Source organism: Vicugna pacos, unplaced genomic scaffold (assembly GCF_048564905.1).
Source record: "Vicugna pacos unplaced genomic scaffold, VicPac4 scaffold_19, whole genome shotgun sequence".
Lineage (NCBI taxonomy): Eukaryota > Metazoa > Chordata > Mammalia > Artiodactyla > Camelidae > Vicugna > Vicugna pacos.
The window spans coordinates 71,560,098-71,577,748 of record NW_027328740.1 but is presented as its reverse complement, the minus strand read 5'-3'; the positions used below and the strand labels follow the sequence as shown (position 1 = coordinate 71,577,748).

The window sequence follows — 17,651 nt, the reverse complement described above, 5'->3', positions numbered from 1 at the left end:
CATCGCAAAGCAATGACCCAGGCCCACAGCTATAAAGGCTGGGCTTGTGTGCAGTTAGATACTCTATTATCCCCCAAGCAAGGACCTAGCTGGTCTGGTGGTCTGCTTTGTAATTCACATGTCTAAAGGATGTATCTTATTCCCCTCACCCCATGACTTACCTAAAGATACACTAAGCCTTTGTACTCATGGTGGATTCTACAATCTCTGTCTCATCCTTCTTTCCCCAAGTTCCTGCTTACTATCACACAACTGTTAATGACGTTTTCCTTTGATTATACACAATAAATATGGGATCATTTGAGAGGCTCGTGGAGTTGGGTCCCTACGCCCTCTCTCTTTCGTGACTTTTTCCACAGAGTCTTGAGTATTCATTCCCTGTACGTAAGACTTCTGCCAGCCAGAACCCACAGTTCCAGGTGAGAAGGATGCAGGCTTTATCTCTCCTACCCGAGGGAGAGAGAGTAGAAAATTGAGATCTGCTCTTCCGTGGTCCCTTCCTGCCCCAGGTCTGCTCCAGTTCACCTGCAGCCTTCTGGCCTCTGCTCACACTGCCTCTGTCCCAGGACTGACAGCAGCCTTTTCTTCCCTGGTAAACATTTCCTGTGCCTTTTAGAAGTTGGTCTCTTCTCTGCAATACAACCCTGGCAGATGTGATGGTGGTAAACGTGCTGGAGGGCAGTCACTTGGGGACTGCCAGGAGCCATGCTGATTCTCCTGAGTCTCTCATTCGGGGTTACAGAACTGTCGAGCAGCAGAGGAAGCCCTTTAACGTGAGGCCAGCTCAGCATTGCATCACTTTCATTTTATTTTTGAATTTTCAGTGGAGAAATTATTTGTAGCAAACTGTTCCAGATTTTTGGCTGCCTGCTTTCCTCACCACCATTTCCTTGTTGGCTCTGGTGCTTGTTGTAAGAACCAGGTTTCTTCTCTGGTTATTTCTAGCAGCTGGGCTTGCCGAATCCTTGATCTGCATTTGAAGCAGAATGCTTCTTCGTGATGTCAAGCTGATTTTCCTATTTCTGAATATTTCGTGTACACTCAGCAACTCTTTCAAGTGAAATGCTCTTGTCCAATTCTGTTAACCCATATTTGCCGATCTCCTGCTTTCATGCTGAGGGCAGTTTCTTCTTCCTGTAATAAAAGTTAGCAATTTGCATTTACTATTTGAAGGTTCTGGCCCTAGGTGCTTTTGTCCTTAACAGTTTTAATACAATTCACCCATTAAAATGTGCAGCGGTTTTTACTCAAAGCCCAGAATTGTGCATCGCAGTCAATCTTAGAATATTTTCATCCCCCAACAGGAAGCCCTGTATGCACAAGCAGTCATTCCCATCTTCCTCATCCTCCCCCAGCCCCAGGCAGCCATTGTTCTCTCTCTATGGATTTGCCTGTGCTGGACATTTCATGTAAAACAAGTTATTTCATGTAAATGGAACTGTCTATTGTGACTGACTTCTTTCACACTGAGTAACTTTTTCAATGTATTTCCAGGTTGTGGCCTGGGTCAGTACTCTATGCTTTGCTATTGCTGAATTATATTCTACTGTATATCTGGGCCCTACTGTTTACCCATTCATCAGGTGATAGTCGTTTGTGTTGTGTCTGCTTTTTGTTTGTGAAGAGTAATGGCGCCGTGAATACTCCTGTAGGAATTTTTATGTGGACATTTGTTTTCAGTTCTCTTACTTGTGTGACCAGAGAGCAGAAATGCTGGGTCATTCATAAACCAAATGTTCAACTCTCTGAGGACCTGCCAGGCTGTTTTCTAAAGTGGCCACCCTGTGTTACATCCTCAAAAGCAAGGGCTGCGCGCTCCGCTTCCTCTGTGTCTTCATTAGTGCTTGTTACACATTTTTTTTTATTATAACCTATTGTAGTAAGTGTGAAGCGGTTTCTCCTAGTGGTTTTGACTTGATTTCTTTTACAGCTAATGATATTGAACATCGTTTGATTGTGCTTATTGGCCATTTGTATATTTTCTTTGAAAAATACATTTTCAGATACTTTATACACATTTTAATTGAGTTCTCTTTTTCTTGTTGAGTTGTAGGAGTTTTTTCTTTTATTTGAAGATACAAATACTTAATCAGATAAATAATTTGAAAAAATTTTCTCCTCTCAGATGTTTTTTCACCTTCTGGATGGTGTCCTTTGAAGCAAATTTTTAACATTTGATGAACTCCAATTTATCACTGTTTTCTTTGTTCCTTGAGCTTTTGGGGTAATATTTAAAATCTGAGGTATTTTATTTAAACTTTTATATAAAAAATAACTTAATTCTTAAGACTGTTCTAGGAGATGGGTGCTGTGGCTGTCCCCAGTCTATGGATAGGAGACTGAGGTGCAGAAAATTTCACTGAAATATCAGTGTCACAGCTACCCAGTGCTGTGGGATTTCAGACCCTCATGTTTGTCCCCAGCATTTGTGATCTTCACCACCATGCTCCACTACTGCCTGGAATCATTAATGAAAAAGTTTTCCTTTTTTGATTTCTTGATTGTTTGTTTTCTCATTGGGGAACTCACCTCTTCATTTTCCTTGCAGAGATCTGTGTAGGTTTATTTTAGATCTCATGTACTTATTTATTACACAGGCTCCAGCGATGATTGTGCCTAGTTGATCTAATCAATTCATACTCAAGTCTTTCCTGCTCATGACACTAAAAAGAGAGTCATGATTTACATAATGCTCAAAGAAGAATGTACTTGAGTGATTTTATTTTTCTAACCAATCAAACAAATCAAATAAAAACCCGGTGTTGGAACAGATTATAAGCCCTGCAGAATAGGGTCACTGTCTTCCTTGTGTTTCATTTGATTTGTCACAGTGTCTGGATAGTGCCTTGCTGTCCAGCAGTTTTGTGAGTATACGGTGCTCGTGAATCATTGTAAGGAAAGAATTTTGACAACAGACTGTGTTGTTCATTTCACAAGGGAAAAGATCATATAGAAATACTGCTCAGATTTATTTTAAAATTAAGCTTGGTGTCTTGAGAAGGGTTCAAGAAACCATACAAAAATCTTTTTCACTAATTTTAAATCTATCTTAGACACATTATGCATACATGGCAGAGTAACTTATCAACTAGTTTTGACAAGAGGAGTGTACTATTGATTATCTATTTTAGTTGAAATATTCTACCTGGGATAAAGTAATCAGTGCCCATAAATGAACAAATATGTTTGTATTTCTATGCAACGTGGGGGCAGACTTCATATGTTTTTATATAATATATATGACTGTGTGTTTTAATCTGTCTGTCAGTGTTTTTATAGTTTTTCATCAATGTTGTAACTTTAGAATTCTTCTATGGAAATCACCCCCAATTCTAGTGCAGTTTGTACTGTGTATCCTGTCTTATGCATGGGATTCCACTGTCCCCTCACTGAGGAATTTCCTCTCCTATTGAGTTAGTAGCAGAGTTAAAGGAACTGTGATTTCTAGGCCTTTGCTCTCCATGTGTTTGCAGTTGGCTGTCAATCAAGATTTTCTCTTTCGTGAGTTTTCATTGTTCAATTAGAATTTTGGAAATAACAATTAATATGTTGCAACACTCTCCCTAGAAACTTGATGTGTTTGTGCTTTTCCGTTTCCAATTTACAAAAAATGTAAATGCACTCTTGTTTTTAAATAGTCCTTTTTCACTAGATATTTGTTTACTTCTTTATAGTCAAAATATTTTTTTCCCAATGAATGAATAGGTTTGCATGTTTTAAAAGATACCTTACTTTTTAAATTTCTTATTCTAACAGGTATATTCGTTGTACAGAATTTAGAAAATAAGGATAAACACAATTATAACTTAAAAATGGCCTCTAATCTCACCTGGAGATACAGTTGTAAGGTTTGAAATTGAGAATTACAAGTCCTCTCAAACTGTTCTTCTATTTCAAGTACGGTTTGGTTACTGAGATCCTCGAATTCCCATATGAATTGTAGCAGCAGATAGTCAGTTTCTGCAGAGGAACCCACTGGGATTGTGATCGAGTCCACGTTGAATATATGGATCGCTCTGGGGAGCACTGCCATCCCAAGAATGCTGTCATTTGATTCAGGAATGTGCGTGGTGTGTCTGTCCAGGTATTTAGGTATTCTTTAATTTTTTTCAGCATTGCATAGAGTTTACATTGGATTATTTTACTATATATTTTGCCTTTATACTGAGGACAAGTGTGCAAGGTACCGGGATCAGAAGTGTATTGGAGCTCCGCAGCTTGCTGCCACCATGGACGCTGTGCTCTTGCTTCGCCCACTGTACAATGTTGCACAAAATAGGACCTAAGTAACTCTCTCTTGAAAGAATGATTATATGATTGCTGGATGATGCTTGAGGGTCCTTGTGATGATGTCTTTTTCCCAGAATTTCCCCTCTTCTTTACTATGCCCTTTCCCTTCCTTTCCTCCAGCCTGTGTTTCAGCCTGCCTGTGGCATTGATTTTCCTTGTCTGTGGACTCTTCCTTTCACTAGTTCGTGATAATGTTACATGTGAGATGTGGAAACTTGCTAGATGTCAAGAAAGAGGAAATCCATTGCATTCTAGTTTTTTTAGAGTGTGCTATTGTATTATCGATTGAAATGAAATCAGGCTGACCCATTGAGCCATCCCCTGAGCTCTTTTTGCCTTCCTACAGGTGATACTGCTCTCGTTGCTGCATGTGCCCTTCCCCCAGACTTGGTTTTGGGGTTGAGTAAGTCACCGTCACTGGAGCCCTCTCTTTAAATGATGAAGAGAACATTTGCTCTTTCTCCCTGTTTGGGGACTTGGATGAGATGAGGCAACAGATAAAGAATGGAGCCCCACCTCATTCTGACCCCCGCTCTTTCCGTTCCTTTCTCCAGGGGAAGAGTACAATTCAAAAATATAAAGATTGTGAACTAATGAGATAGACAAGACAACCGATCATTTATTAAATACCCTTTCATGCCAGAAACAAATGTATTATACACACAAAAAGCACATAAAATACGGTAGTACTGTGGTTACAAACGTGGGTCCGAGTTCGAGTCCTGGTCTGGAGTGACAAGTCCTGTGAGATGGAGAATTGGTAGGTCGGCTTAGCCTCTCTTGGACTTGTCTTCTGTCCTGCAGAGATGGGGCTCGCTAGGCGTCCCTCCCCCGTAGAGGTGCTGAGGGGTGTAAAAGACACGTGTAGGCAGACCGAGCACAGCTGCTCTTTCCTCGTAAGTGCAGGATAGCATCGCTTTTGCGGTGATGGCTTTATGACTGCACCGTGTAGACTCTCAGTGCTCCAAAGGGATGCCTTGCAGATTGGAGATGGGATTCTCACTTCTGTATATACCCAAGGATTGTGTTATTGGGCCTTGCTAATTTGACTCTATTCTTTAGAAAGTACATAATGTAGATATATTTTTCAAACATGCATGATTTTTTCTTTTATTATTTATAGTTCTACCCTCTCATCTCTTGGTGTGACTTTTCATGGAATCCAGGAAACAGTCCTAAGCAACCTGCCTCTTCACACTTCTCCGTGGTGGTTTCCTTCCCTGACTAGAAGAGGGTTTTGCATAGGTAATTTTGATTGCTCCCCTTCTCTTGGAGACTCTCTGTTTTTCTGCCCATCTCTCACCTGTCCATCTGTCCATTTCTCTACCCACTCATTCTTCTGACTTGTTTCAATAAGCATTTCAGGCAGCTTACAGAAGAACAGGTACCAAATAAACAGGTGAGAAAATGGGGCCAAGTTCATACAGTGAGGCTAGGAGTTGAGCCTGTGTGAGAGTTGCCAGCGTGAGACACACGCCTCTGCCTTGTGACTTATAAGATAGACAACATCAATGTGCCTGAAGCTCCCAGCAGACACAGGGAAACAGGGTTTGTGGGAGATGCTCATTGGCTGTGAAATAAATAAGTGGCTTAGTAGAAGCCCAGCCTTTCCAAGTACTAAGGCTTAGGAGAATATTTTAGTGTCTTCCAAAATCAGATTATTGCATCTTTTCTTTTTCAGAGTTTTATGTATAGTTGGTTTACATTCTATACCTGGAAATTTCTCCAAAACTTCTGCCCACGTGAGTCCCATGACTCGGGAATGGGGTGGTTCTGCTCATTGACGGGTGTTGGCCAGAAACGGAAAATGACAGCCTCAAAGGAGCCTGGGATTTATCAGTTATGTTTTGTCAGTGCTGTAGATTTCAGAAAATGCTTTCACCTTTTCTTTCCATCTGAGGCAGCAGCGCGCTCTCTTACCAGCATCAGGAGCTCAGGGCCACGGGATGGTGGGGGCTGACTGCACTGCCGTCAAGACAGCTGAGCTAGTCACTGCAGGTGTGGTTCTTTTACATACTGCAGTTCATGCTCTTTACTAGAATGTTTCAACAGGGAGTTAATTAACTGAGTTAATTAACATTTTATAAATATGATGCTTTGTTGAAAAGACAGTCATAGGCAGAATATAAGTTGTGATCACTTTAAAAATGGTTTCATTACTGAAATTTCAGTAGGAAAGATCCAGTTTATCTTATTTCCGCCTCTCTTTAAAAGTAACAAAGAAACAAGACAGAAAAAGCAGAGGATGATTTCTGTTCTTCCTCTCGGCTTGCAGGTGCCCTCACCTCCAGTGGCATCCATCCAGACACCAGCACTGACACTGGCCGTGCTCAGAACTGCCTCAGCCCTGAAGACACATCTGACAAATGGAAGGGGGCCGCGCCCTGTTACAGCAGGTGCTCTCACTTTGTGGGTCCTTATGTAACTGCGCGGTGTTATTCAGGATCGCCCTTTCTACACTTTGTGACGCTGCTGCGGTGTCTCCTAGTTATTTGTTTCTGTAAGTACTCGTGTAATTTTCCAATGTGTGGTACTAGACATCTAAAAATGCATTTTTCAGATGAAAAATAGTGTGTATTTAATATAAATGTATGAAAAAAGGGTCAAATGGATCTATCCTGGTGCCAGTACTCAGAGATAATAATTAACACATTAACATCTATTTTCTGTTCTTTTCATCAGTGTGTATTACCTCTGTCATAAAAACCAGCGAGCAATGTGTGCCTGTATACTGTGTGGAGACCTCCATTTTCCATTCGGCTTATTACACATTTTTCTACAATATTCTATCTCCCCTGGCATGATTTTTAATGACTAGTATAGCATTCTGTCTTGTGGAGTCCTCGTCCATTTTACTTTGGACTTAAATAAACTTTTAAATTCCAAGTATACTTAACTGAAATTCTGAAAAGAGATCTGTTGTGGTACCGAAAGTCCCCTACATCCCTTCCCCTTTTTTCCTGAGAGTAAAAACTGCTGACAATGTGGAGTATATATTTCATGACCTTTATGCCTATGTCATATAAATAAACTCATACATACACGTATATGAGAAATCTATGTCTATGTGTGTGTATATATGCTTTATTGAAAAATAAGGCCATACTATATGTTTTCTGCAGCTCGGTTTATTCACTCAGGTATATATCACAGACGTCCTCTCTCTCCAGACTCACCCGGTCCTTTCAGATAGAGTAGAGGGTTTTCCTGATATGCAGGTTTGGTCTCTTGTGTAAGGACACCTTTCGTGGGAGCGTACTGTGGACAAGGCCTTGGACCACGCCGAAACACCGGAACTTTAGTGCCCACAGCTCACCGTGATTTACCGCATCATTGTCTTGATGGTGGACACTTAAGTTTTCTCCATTTTCCACTGTCAGAAAGGGTGTTTGACTGGCATACTTCTTATACAAACATTCCTGTGATCTTGTATGAGTATTATTTTCGTTAAGGTTTCTGGAAATTTAGTCCTTGGATGTGACAACTACATAAATCACAGGCTCCTTTCAAGTGAATCAAGAAATTCCTTCTCCTGTGGGGCATGAAAAGATGTAGAATAACTTATGTAACCAATTCTCTATCGCTGGATATGATTTCACTTCAGCTTTTCTTCTCACCATTGTAAACAGTGCTGTGTAAATGCTCTGATAAGTACATCTTTTTGAACTGAATTTTTCTAAATGAAACGATTCCAAAATGTGGAGTTCAGCCTGTGTGTACACACGTTTTTCAGAGTTTACATATCCATTGACATGTCATCCTCCAAAAGATCGCTCACAGTTTGTTCTCTCAAAGATGGACACTAGCTAGAATATCTTTTAAAAATATGTGCCAATATGATGAGCAAAAGTACTTTTTCATTGTTTTAATTTGCACTTGATGACCAGTGAGGTATTGAGCATTTTTCACTCATTAGCCATCTGACTTTTAAAAAGTGAATGATCTCTTTTGTCCTTTGCACACATTTAAGTGAGGCAGCTTCTTGTTGCTTTGTGACAGCTCTATGTATATTATGAACATTAACCCCTTGTCTTCATCAACATGTATCAGAGAGCTTTTCCTTGTCATATTTTGCCTTTCATTTTGTTCAGTAGGTTCATTTTTGTTGTGGCCCAAAATAATCTTAAGATTGTAAATGTCTTCTTTTTGGGTTTTATTCCTGATATTATTCTTAGAAATACTTTCTTATAATGGTATAAATTTCTTCTGTAGGTTTTTTTAATCTCTAAGATGGAGATGATGATGGTACTTGTTATAGTGAAGAGAAGTTGAATTAATATGAGCAAAGAATTATATTCGCTGTTATTAGTACTTTCTAATATTCACATCACATTCTGTAATTTTTCTTGCGGTCATTATGACTGGAATAGAATTTGTTTTTTCCAGGGGATTCTCTGATTGTCCCAAGACAATTATTGAATTCCTACTTTGCTTTTTAACTTGAAATCCCACCTGTAAAGAATACTTATGTACACTAGAGTCTCTTTTTGAGCTCATGGTTTATTTTTATCAATCTTACTTTCTTACACTAGCACTATATCTTACATATTGTAAACATTTATTTAATATCTGACAGTGCGATTTTTTGATTCTCTTTTCTATCCCAAAATTTCTTGGTTAGTATTATGACTTTATTATTCCTGAAGAATTCTAATATAATTTTTCAAGTTAAAAAAAAAAAGAAGTGCTCTCGTGGGATTTTTTAGTACTTTTGAATTATCTTTAGGAGAACGTACATTTTTACAAAACTGCTTTCCTGCATACAAAATGTTGATGTCTCTACTTTCACACCTCTTACTTTACCCCACAGTACAGTCCTGTACTTCCTCCATGTACAACATGGGCATTGTTTTTGAGTTTATTCCAGATTATTGTTGATGTTTTTGTTAATTATTTAAGTCAGAATTTTTTGCTATTGTATATTTTAACTGTTAAAACTGACACCTAGGAAGGCAGATTCGGTTTGTAAATACTCACTTTGTAACTTCTCATTTAAAATTGTAAGTATTAAGTACTTGTTACAGAATCCTTTCTTTTCTGTTTTTAAAAATTTGTTTCCAAGATTCTCAAAATGGTCATAGCAAAGTAGTATAGGTGGGGACAGAGATGGAGAGAGGTAGTGTGGCTCATGTACAAACTGTGAGCACTTTCATGGCTGTGTTTACGCTGGAAAAGCCGCTGAAGAGTCCAGGATAAAACAGGGGTGGCTTTGTATGCAGTTGAAAGCCAGCTTTCTTGCCTGGTGAAGCCTGGTGGGCGTGACAGGTAGATGATCAAGGTCGAATGGAGGTTATTGGCTGCACAGAGCGCTGTGTCTGAGAACTGGAGAATATCGCCATGGGAAATGCTTGGTGCCAGGAACAAAGCAGAGGAGCTGGGGACCCTGTGTGTTAAGGAATTTCCAGCCCTCGGAGTGGGAAGATCAGACTCTGCATTCAGATCTGAGTTTGAATTCATCCTCTTTAGTTTACTTGTCCTCTGACTTTGGTCAAGCTATATACCCTATTTCACTTCCTGTTTTCTTATCTCTCAAAATAGGAGAATTACAGCCTGCTGCCAGATTGTTTGATCAGGTTAAATAATTAGTGTCTATAAGATGCCACGTACAGTCACAAGCTCAGTGAGAAATGGGCTGTCACCTGTTCTTCTGCAACTCAGTGCTTGACAAGACATGTGGGAAAGCCAGTCCCTAATTTGTGTGTGATGCAAGTAGGAACAAAATTAATGTCTTGCCTTTCCCTAGCAGTATACTTACAGCTTTGCTTCATTTACTTCTTTCCTCCTTTCCTTTCCCCTTTCCCATCCTCCACCAAAAGATCCTGAGACTCTCTCAGAATAGTAGATTCAAATTACTTTAAAGGTTGGCTCATCCTCATGAAATGATAGTAACATAAAAAAAATCTGTGCACATCCCACAATACATTGTATTTGATTTACACACACACGTGTGCACACATACACACACACAATCAGGCTACCTTCCACTTGCAGAGGGATAAGGACCACTTTTTCTGAGTTTTCACTCACTGAGCTTGAGAACAATGTCTCTTACACAGACTTTCACCAGGCTTCGTGCATGGTGTTTTTAATTGAATTTCGGCTTTGTGGCCATAGATATAGTCTCCTAATAGAAGAGAGAAAGTGGAGACATAGACATTCCGCTGAGATATTGGTGTCATCATATTTTAGTTGGAAAGGACTTAAGACAGCATAGAGTCGTAATATTATATGGGTGAGAATCCATGATGTTGTAACTTGGACAAGAACATGGACCTTCTGCCGTCTTGTCCACAAAGGTGAAGAGGCAACTGGGCAGGGGATGGTAGGGATCCTTCTTGCTTGAGTTCCATGTTCTTGCTAGTTTTCATTGCTCAGTTGCCTTTAGTTTATGTCCATGAGGCCTCTCATGGGAAGGTCACTCTGTCCTGATAGATTGAGTTTCTTATCAGCAAAAAGCTCTGGACCCACTCATATTTCCCAGAGTTTTCTGCTGACCTGCTGACACTTTATATAATTGAGACCTAAGAAACTACAGAATATAAAATCCTTATTGTTATTGTTTGCCCTCGAGTTCCATAGGAAGGGGTGCTGTCTCAGGCTGTCTAAAGCCAGATCTGAACAAAGATAGGGTGACAGGCTGTGCTGCTGGTCCTCCACAGTTGAAGGGGATTTCCAACTTAGCTTTATATTCAAGGCAGATGAGTTCAAATCTTGCCTTTACCAGTTATTATCTTTGTGAATTTGGGGAGAAACTGTACTTTTTTGTGTCCAAATTTGTTTATCTGTAAGTAAGTTCAGTATTTATTTTAAGGTTTCTGTTTTAGAATTGAATGAGCTAATACTCTCATTTATACCTAAACTAGTGATCTCATGGTTCTATGCTGGTGCCTTGGTAGTTGATTACTAAGGGACTCCGCAGTGAGATTGGGGGTGGGGGACCCTGGATAATAGAGCTTATATTCCAGGATATGCTTGTAAAAGACTGGATGTGCAGTGGATTTTTAGTAAATATCTACTCCTTTCCTAATCTGCATTGATTGTGTATATATCTTTATACTAATATATGAACAATTTTTATTGCAATTTAAATATCTTTGTAGTATTTACAATATCTAGTTATAAAAATACGTGAAATAAAAAGATTTGAATTTATTTTCTTTTCAATAAGCAAAACAAAATAAAATAGAAAAGAAAAAAGTTTTGAAGGAGTAGAAATAATTTTATTTCTGTGGAATCAATTCCTTGTAATAGGTTTTTTGTTCATGTTGTTAAAAAGCATATAAAATTGATAGGTGGTGAAATACTGGAAATGAGGAAACAGTGGAGACATACTACCTCTAAGGCAGTCAATTTGTTACCAAGTCCAAACTCGTTCTGCTTGCTGCATGACAGGCCGATTAATCGGGAGATGAGATGTTGGAGTAAGGAAAAGAGACTTTATTTGTAAAGCTGGCAGACCCAGAAAATGGCATATTGTTATCCAGTAGAACTCTCTTCCCCAGGGCAGAATTCAGTCTCCTTTTATACTAAAAAGCGGCAGGGATGTGGCTGGTTGTTGCAAACTTCTTGCTGTATGAATTGTTTGTCCTTGAAATCCTTTGTTCCTGCAGCTGTCCATGTGGGTCAAATTATGGTGCCCCTGTAAAACCTCCAAAAAAAAGAAAGGTTATTCACTATTTTACAACTTGCCATCTATACATAAGTGTAGAAGAGCAAATATCCTTAAAGATCAGAGCCCGGAGAATAGGCCCTCCTGGATATTTCAGGCTAAAGGCAACTTTCTTTTACAAAAGGTGCAGAGATAGCAAGTCTGAGCCTAGAAAACAAGGTACAGGATTAAAGCCAAATGAACACATCTAACATGGAGTGAAATTTGTTCTTTCTATTACAATTTCTTTTTCTCCCTCATAAATAATTTTAGTAAGAAACATGAGCAATTTTTTTATTTTTGCTTCTTAATAAAGGACTACAACTACAATTTAGTGAGCAGGGATGCTGTGCGTGCCTTGGTGTCACAGCAAACTCTTGTTGGTGGTGGTCGACCCTGCAACATGCCTGATGCCCCGTGAGTGTTGGTGAGGGTCCCCCTAACCAGGGGCTCTATTCAGGAACCACCATATGCGCGTTGACCTCTGGCACCTCTTTTTCAGCTGCAGGAAATTTTTTCAGATTCTATGATAGAAAAATCACTCCAGCTAGGGATAATCAGGGAGTAAAGGAAGAGGAAAAGGGCTTGAAGTAGAGTAGAAGAGAAAGACAGAAGCTCAGGGAGCCTGGGGGCTTGGCAGCGCTGCCTCGGGAGAGAGAGGAGCAGAGGTGTGGATGGGACCGGCTACAGAACCAGCTCCTGCAGCTTTCCCTGCACCCAAGCCACACAGCTTTTAATAGGGCCCAGGACTCTCTCCTGGCTGGATGTCACCCTGGGCAGAACCTTGAGAATCGAAGGTAAGGGGTGGGCAGCACTCACCTAGGGGGTCACTGAGGACTTTGGTCAAGTCCACATTGACTTTTCCAGTCATGTGCCTTCACCTGTTCTTTATCTCAGGATCTGAGAAGCAGGAGCAAGGAACTCAGGGAGAGATGCAGGAAGATATCTGACTGTGTTAAGAGACGACAGTCACAGTGACACTGGGAGCGAAGACACTTGCAGCAAAGTAAAATAACTTCACAACCATTGCATCAGAGCTGCATGTGTGAGAGAGCCTAAGCCTGTCTCAGAGTGCAGGGGACAAGCGGAATGGAATGGTAAAATTAACACTGACAATTGAAATTTTGTTAAATAGCCTGCTACTTTTAATTTTATCACTTCACTGTATGCAGGTGTATTTCTATGAGCATTTATAGGTTCACACAACCCCACCAGCCCCTCTTGCCCCCATGGGGGATGGGATTTCTCAAGCACAGTGCCCCTCCTGCTTGCTTGGGCCACGCTGCGGGTCCTCACCTGGGGCCGGACTGCTACAGTACACTGAGTCCCCGAGGCACGGCCTGGGATACATGACAGGAACAACTGTGCTCTTGGCTGAGGGCCTCCATTTCCCCCTGCAGTGTAAGAATGCCGGTGACTCAGTTAGAAGCATGCATCCAAGCCGTCCTTCCGTGTCATCACCATCTAGAAGCGGTGCCTGAATCTTCTGAATTTCTGCAGAATGTGGTTTACAATCACCTTGAACAAGTGAGTGTGTGTCCTCTTTCAAGTGGAGGAGTTACTGCCATTTTCCTGGAACTTACTCACCACTAGTCCATCTGATTTTTCTGTGCTAGGATTCAGTATGGCCTGCTAATAACTCTGCAGTCAGGTCTAGAAACCCTGATGAAGAGGATTATTTATTTTCTTTCTTTATATGATAGTATTTTACTTTCAAATTTCTGAGTTTTCAGTTCTTGGAGGAATGTTTTGGGGGTTGGAGAAACAATTTTGCTCTTACCATCTTTGTGACCTGTTGCTATATGCGTCTCACCTGTCTTCTGTCACTTGTGAGGCGGTTCTATTTTTGACCCTGTCCGGGTTGTTCATATTTTAAAACATAAAATCTGTAAAAGTACAGTCCCTTTTACTCTGAAGACATTCCACAAATACTCCTTTAATCTGGGTATGGTTTTAAGAAGACACAATAATTGGAATATATACTTGCAGGTTGCCAGTGCAAAATCCCCAAATTAATAGTCGAGCTCAACATCTAAAATCTTTCTAATCTACCATGGATTTGTATGGATAAGTGAAGTAGTTTGCTAAGAACTCAATCCTCCCAAGCTGATGCTCTGCCAGATGGTGGAGCCGAGGGACGAGGGTGTGTCCTGCCCTTACTGAGCTGACAGTTTCATGGCAAGGACCTTCACCAGGTGAAGAAATTGAAGTTTCTTCTAAGAACAGTGGGTCTGAAATGAGTCCAAAAGCGTGGGAGAGACACAATCACATTTGTCTCAAGTAGGGGAGAGTGGCTGTGGGGCCACCTGGGAGACTCATGAGTCCAGGTGGGCAGTGTTGTTGGCTTCCAATTGAGCGGTGGGACGGTCAGTGGGTAAAAGCGAACAGATTGAAGGCATGTTTAGATGGTAAAGAGGAAAGGATCAATGCTGTCTGTGAAGGTAGGATGGAGTAAGGCCCAGGTTTCTGGGTGGATTAATGAGTTAAATAATGGTCCTGCTGTGTTCTGAGGAGGGAAAGCAGCAGAGGGAGTTCTGGGGGAAAACTGATGAGTTCAGCTGTGGGTAAAGTGAAAGGCTGTTAGATGTGTGGTCTGGGAGCTCTGGTGAGAGCCAGTAGTGAGTAGGGGGCGGGGAGAGAGACTTTCAAATCATTTTGTCTTGTGAAAATACATACAAGAATGAGTAATGACACAACCCCTGTATATTCTGGATTTAAAACCCAGTAACATTTTGCTATATTGACTGCAGGGGTTCTTAATTTTTTAATAGAAATAAAATAAATAGAAACAAAATAGTGGAGTTAATGAATATCTTAGAGTTGATGTGTGTCCTTGTATGTATTTTCATACCTCATCTGTTTATAAACATAATCTACAAAAAGTTAACTTGCTTAGCATTAGAGTTAAACAGAGGGACGTGACACACTCTGTTGGTGGTTCAAGGTGATTTCTTGGGCAAATTATGTAGCCTCTCTGTGCCTTAGTTGCATCTTCTGTGACTGCCCCCATGCCCCTCATCACAGCTGATTTCCTAGACTTGAAGTTGGGAGGGAGGCTGCTGAAGGGAGTAAGAGGTGGCAACTGCTAGGGTCACTGAAGAGAGAGACAAAAACAGATTAAAGCCGAGAAACTGAGTGCTAATACCCTCAAAGGAGAAAGAATCCCTTAGTTTTTTGAGCCACTTAGCCTAAGAGAACGAAAATCATGTGGATCCAAAGCTCTTGAGCATATGAGTATTGTGGGTGGGAGGGTTTCATCAGAAAAGGGTTGAGAAAAGGCCTTTTGGTTTCCTTTTACGTTTCCAGTAAGGATGAGGCGCAGAAGAAAAACCACCCGTTTCACAGTAGAAGGTGCTGTTTTGTGCGAAACTGTCCGAAGGTTGGAAACCATTCATCAGTGGTGCTGGCAAAAGAAGAGACTTCTGGATTGGGTGGGGCACTTGCTGTGACTTCCAGGTGACCTGCTGGCTGGGGGCTGTGAGGCGGGCAGTAGGTTTGCAGTGTGACCTGGGTATAATCCCTGGCATTGAGGCTGCTGATCTGACTAGCAGAGCTGGGCAGACACCGTCCTAACGGGGCTGCTCGGGATGAGGCCTGGGACACCTGCCATGCTGAGGGCGAGAGGAGAGCTCCCCTGAGGTTGTGTCCCTGTGAAGATTAGAAACGTCCTCCTGCAGGGGAGGAAGAGCCTCTGAGCAGCGGGCCGGATGCACAGGCAAGACCAGCCTGAGCACGGAGATTTCAGGAAGCCGGAATTCATACAGGCCCGAACAGCCTTGTTCCTGAGAAACTGGAGGGAAAAGATGCTGCAAATGCAGGCTAAGTTCAGACACTATTGTGTGTCATGAGTGATAGGAAAAGACTGTTCAGGCAGCCACGAGAGAACCCTGTGGTTGTCCCAGTTGGGCGTCACACAGGAGGGAGGAGCAGAGTTATATACTTTGCCACTTATTAGCTGTGTGACTTTGAGCAATATCACCCCACTTCTCTCTATATATATCTACATCTGTAAAGAGACACAGTGACAAGCTCGTGTCATCAGAATGCTTTGTTTAACTCTGATCCCCTTTGTCCAGTCCTGTCAGTGCTGCCCTGCAAGGTTCTGCAGCGGCTGCTCTTGCCCTGTGATGGGAGGGCATAAAAGGGCATTGTAGCACCCGAGGGCAGAAAGGGGTTGCTTTAAAAGCAGACATGTAGCGTCCTGCAGCTGCAGACCTGCAGGCAGTTTGGTTCATGGTCGTGGAGAGGACTTTGGAGGCCTTAGCGTCGTCTTAAGACTTGTTTTCCCTTGGGGACCTGATTTGCCTTTGCAGATTAATGTTGAAGATTTGGGCTTCTGGCAAAGCTGTTTTCAGAGATGGGTATATACGTAAAATATCATATAAAATAAAATGATTTATTTAACGTGTGCGACTTTGCAGCTGTTGGGAAGAGCTGTGTTGGCCTGGTCTCCACGGGGGACACCAAGGGTCAGCAGAGCGTGCGGGAGGGAAGGCAGCCTGCAGTGCTTCTGCGGGGTGTTCTCCCCAGCAGGGCGCTCTGCTGAGTTGTCTCTTCTCTGAGTTTGGTTGCCAGAGGAGCAGACAGCAAAGTAATGAGTTCTGGAGGGATTGTATAATGACAGGAAGAAATAGGAACCTGGAGATTTTCTGGACTAAAACACGCTTTTGGTTCCTGATTCAGTGTGTTCCATTACAGAATTGATGAGTTGTGTCTATTCTGGAACGTCATTGAAATAAACGTTCAGCCTAAATGTTAAGGGCTTTGATTTATTTGGCTGGAGGACTCGAGCCGGGATGACAGCCTCTCAGATCACTCTGAGGGACTGCTCCCAAGAGGTAGTGGAGGAGCTAGGATAAATAGAATCTTTACAACAAAGATCAGGTAATTGGAACAATAAAATATTGCTTGTTATCTAAAGAAAACCAGATATCTCAAGTTCAAGTATTTAGTGGTTTTCTATGTATGGTGGGAAGCAAACATTTGGGTCATTGAATTCATTCCTTTGGCAAGCCCCTGGCTATCTAGGGCCAGTATCCTGTCCTTTCTTGCACTGAGTCTGCTCAGAGGGCACCACTGTGAGTGGCTGAGAGGCCGGGCTGTAGGCATGAACTCGCTGGGGGTTGGCAGCAGCCGCTGATGATTTGGATTCAGCATTCTTTGTTTACTGACATGGTTGCAGTATTTTCATGCACATTGTAGTATTTTCATTCACAGTGTTCCCCCTTGGTCCTAAATTCGACCAATATTTTGAGAGACATTTCATGACCAATTTTGTCCCACGGTGCTAGGATGGCTCATTCCTAGTTCAGGTGAAGAATCTTCTGAGTTGCCATTCAAGGTGTTAGTTTTTTTTATCAGGCCCTGTTGATACTAAAAGTTCTCTGGATCACCTGTCTTACTACTCTATTATGATCCAGGAAGTGTTTACCCATCTTTGCTCATTCCCATACCTAGAATCACACTATTATATTTATTTTATTCAGGGTTATAAATTTTATCTGTTTCTTCAAGATGTTTAGCCATCATCCATCTTGTGGGCCTAGTTACACATTGGGAAATGTAACAGACAACAATTTTATAAAATAGACAGGATATAAGTAATACAGCTAGTAACGTTAATAAAGTCACGAGTAAGAATTTAATAGTCGAGAAGTTGTATTTTTGGGTTAAAATTTTGCTTGTGTTTCTGAGTTTGATCCTATGAGAAAGT

The 17,651-nt window shown here is 41.4% G+C and overlaps 1 protein-coding gene across 3 annotated transcripts in view; it reads left to right on the top strand.

Annotated features, from left to right (window-relative positions):
• Positions 1-17,651, top strand: part of LOC140693508 (uncharacterized) — a 234,737-nt gene that overhangs the window by 176,446 nt on the left and 40,640 nt on the right. Inside the window, exons 1-3 of one of the 3 annotated variants that reach the window (XR_012069266.1) lie at positions 6,027-6,288; positions 6,566-6,686; positions 6,973-7,346. The exons of 1 other annotated variant lie outside the window; for it this stretch is intronic. The gene's annotated coding sequence lies outside the window, so the exon portion shown is untranslated. Of the gene's footprint in view, positions 1-6,026; positions 6,289-6,565; positions 6,791-6,972; positions 7,347-17,651 lie in introns of those variants that run through there. One more of the 3 variants, XR_012069263.1, reaches the window with a different exon arrangement.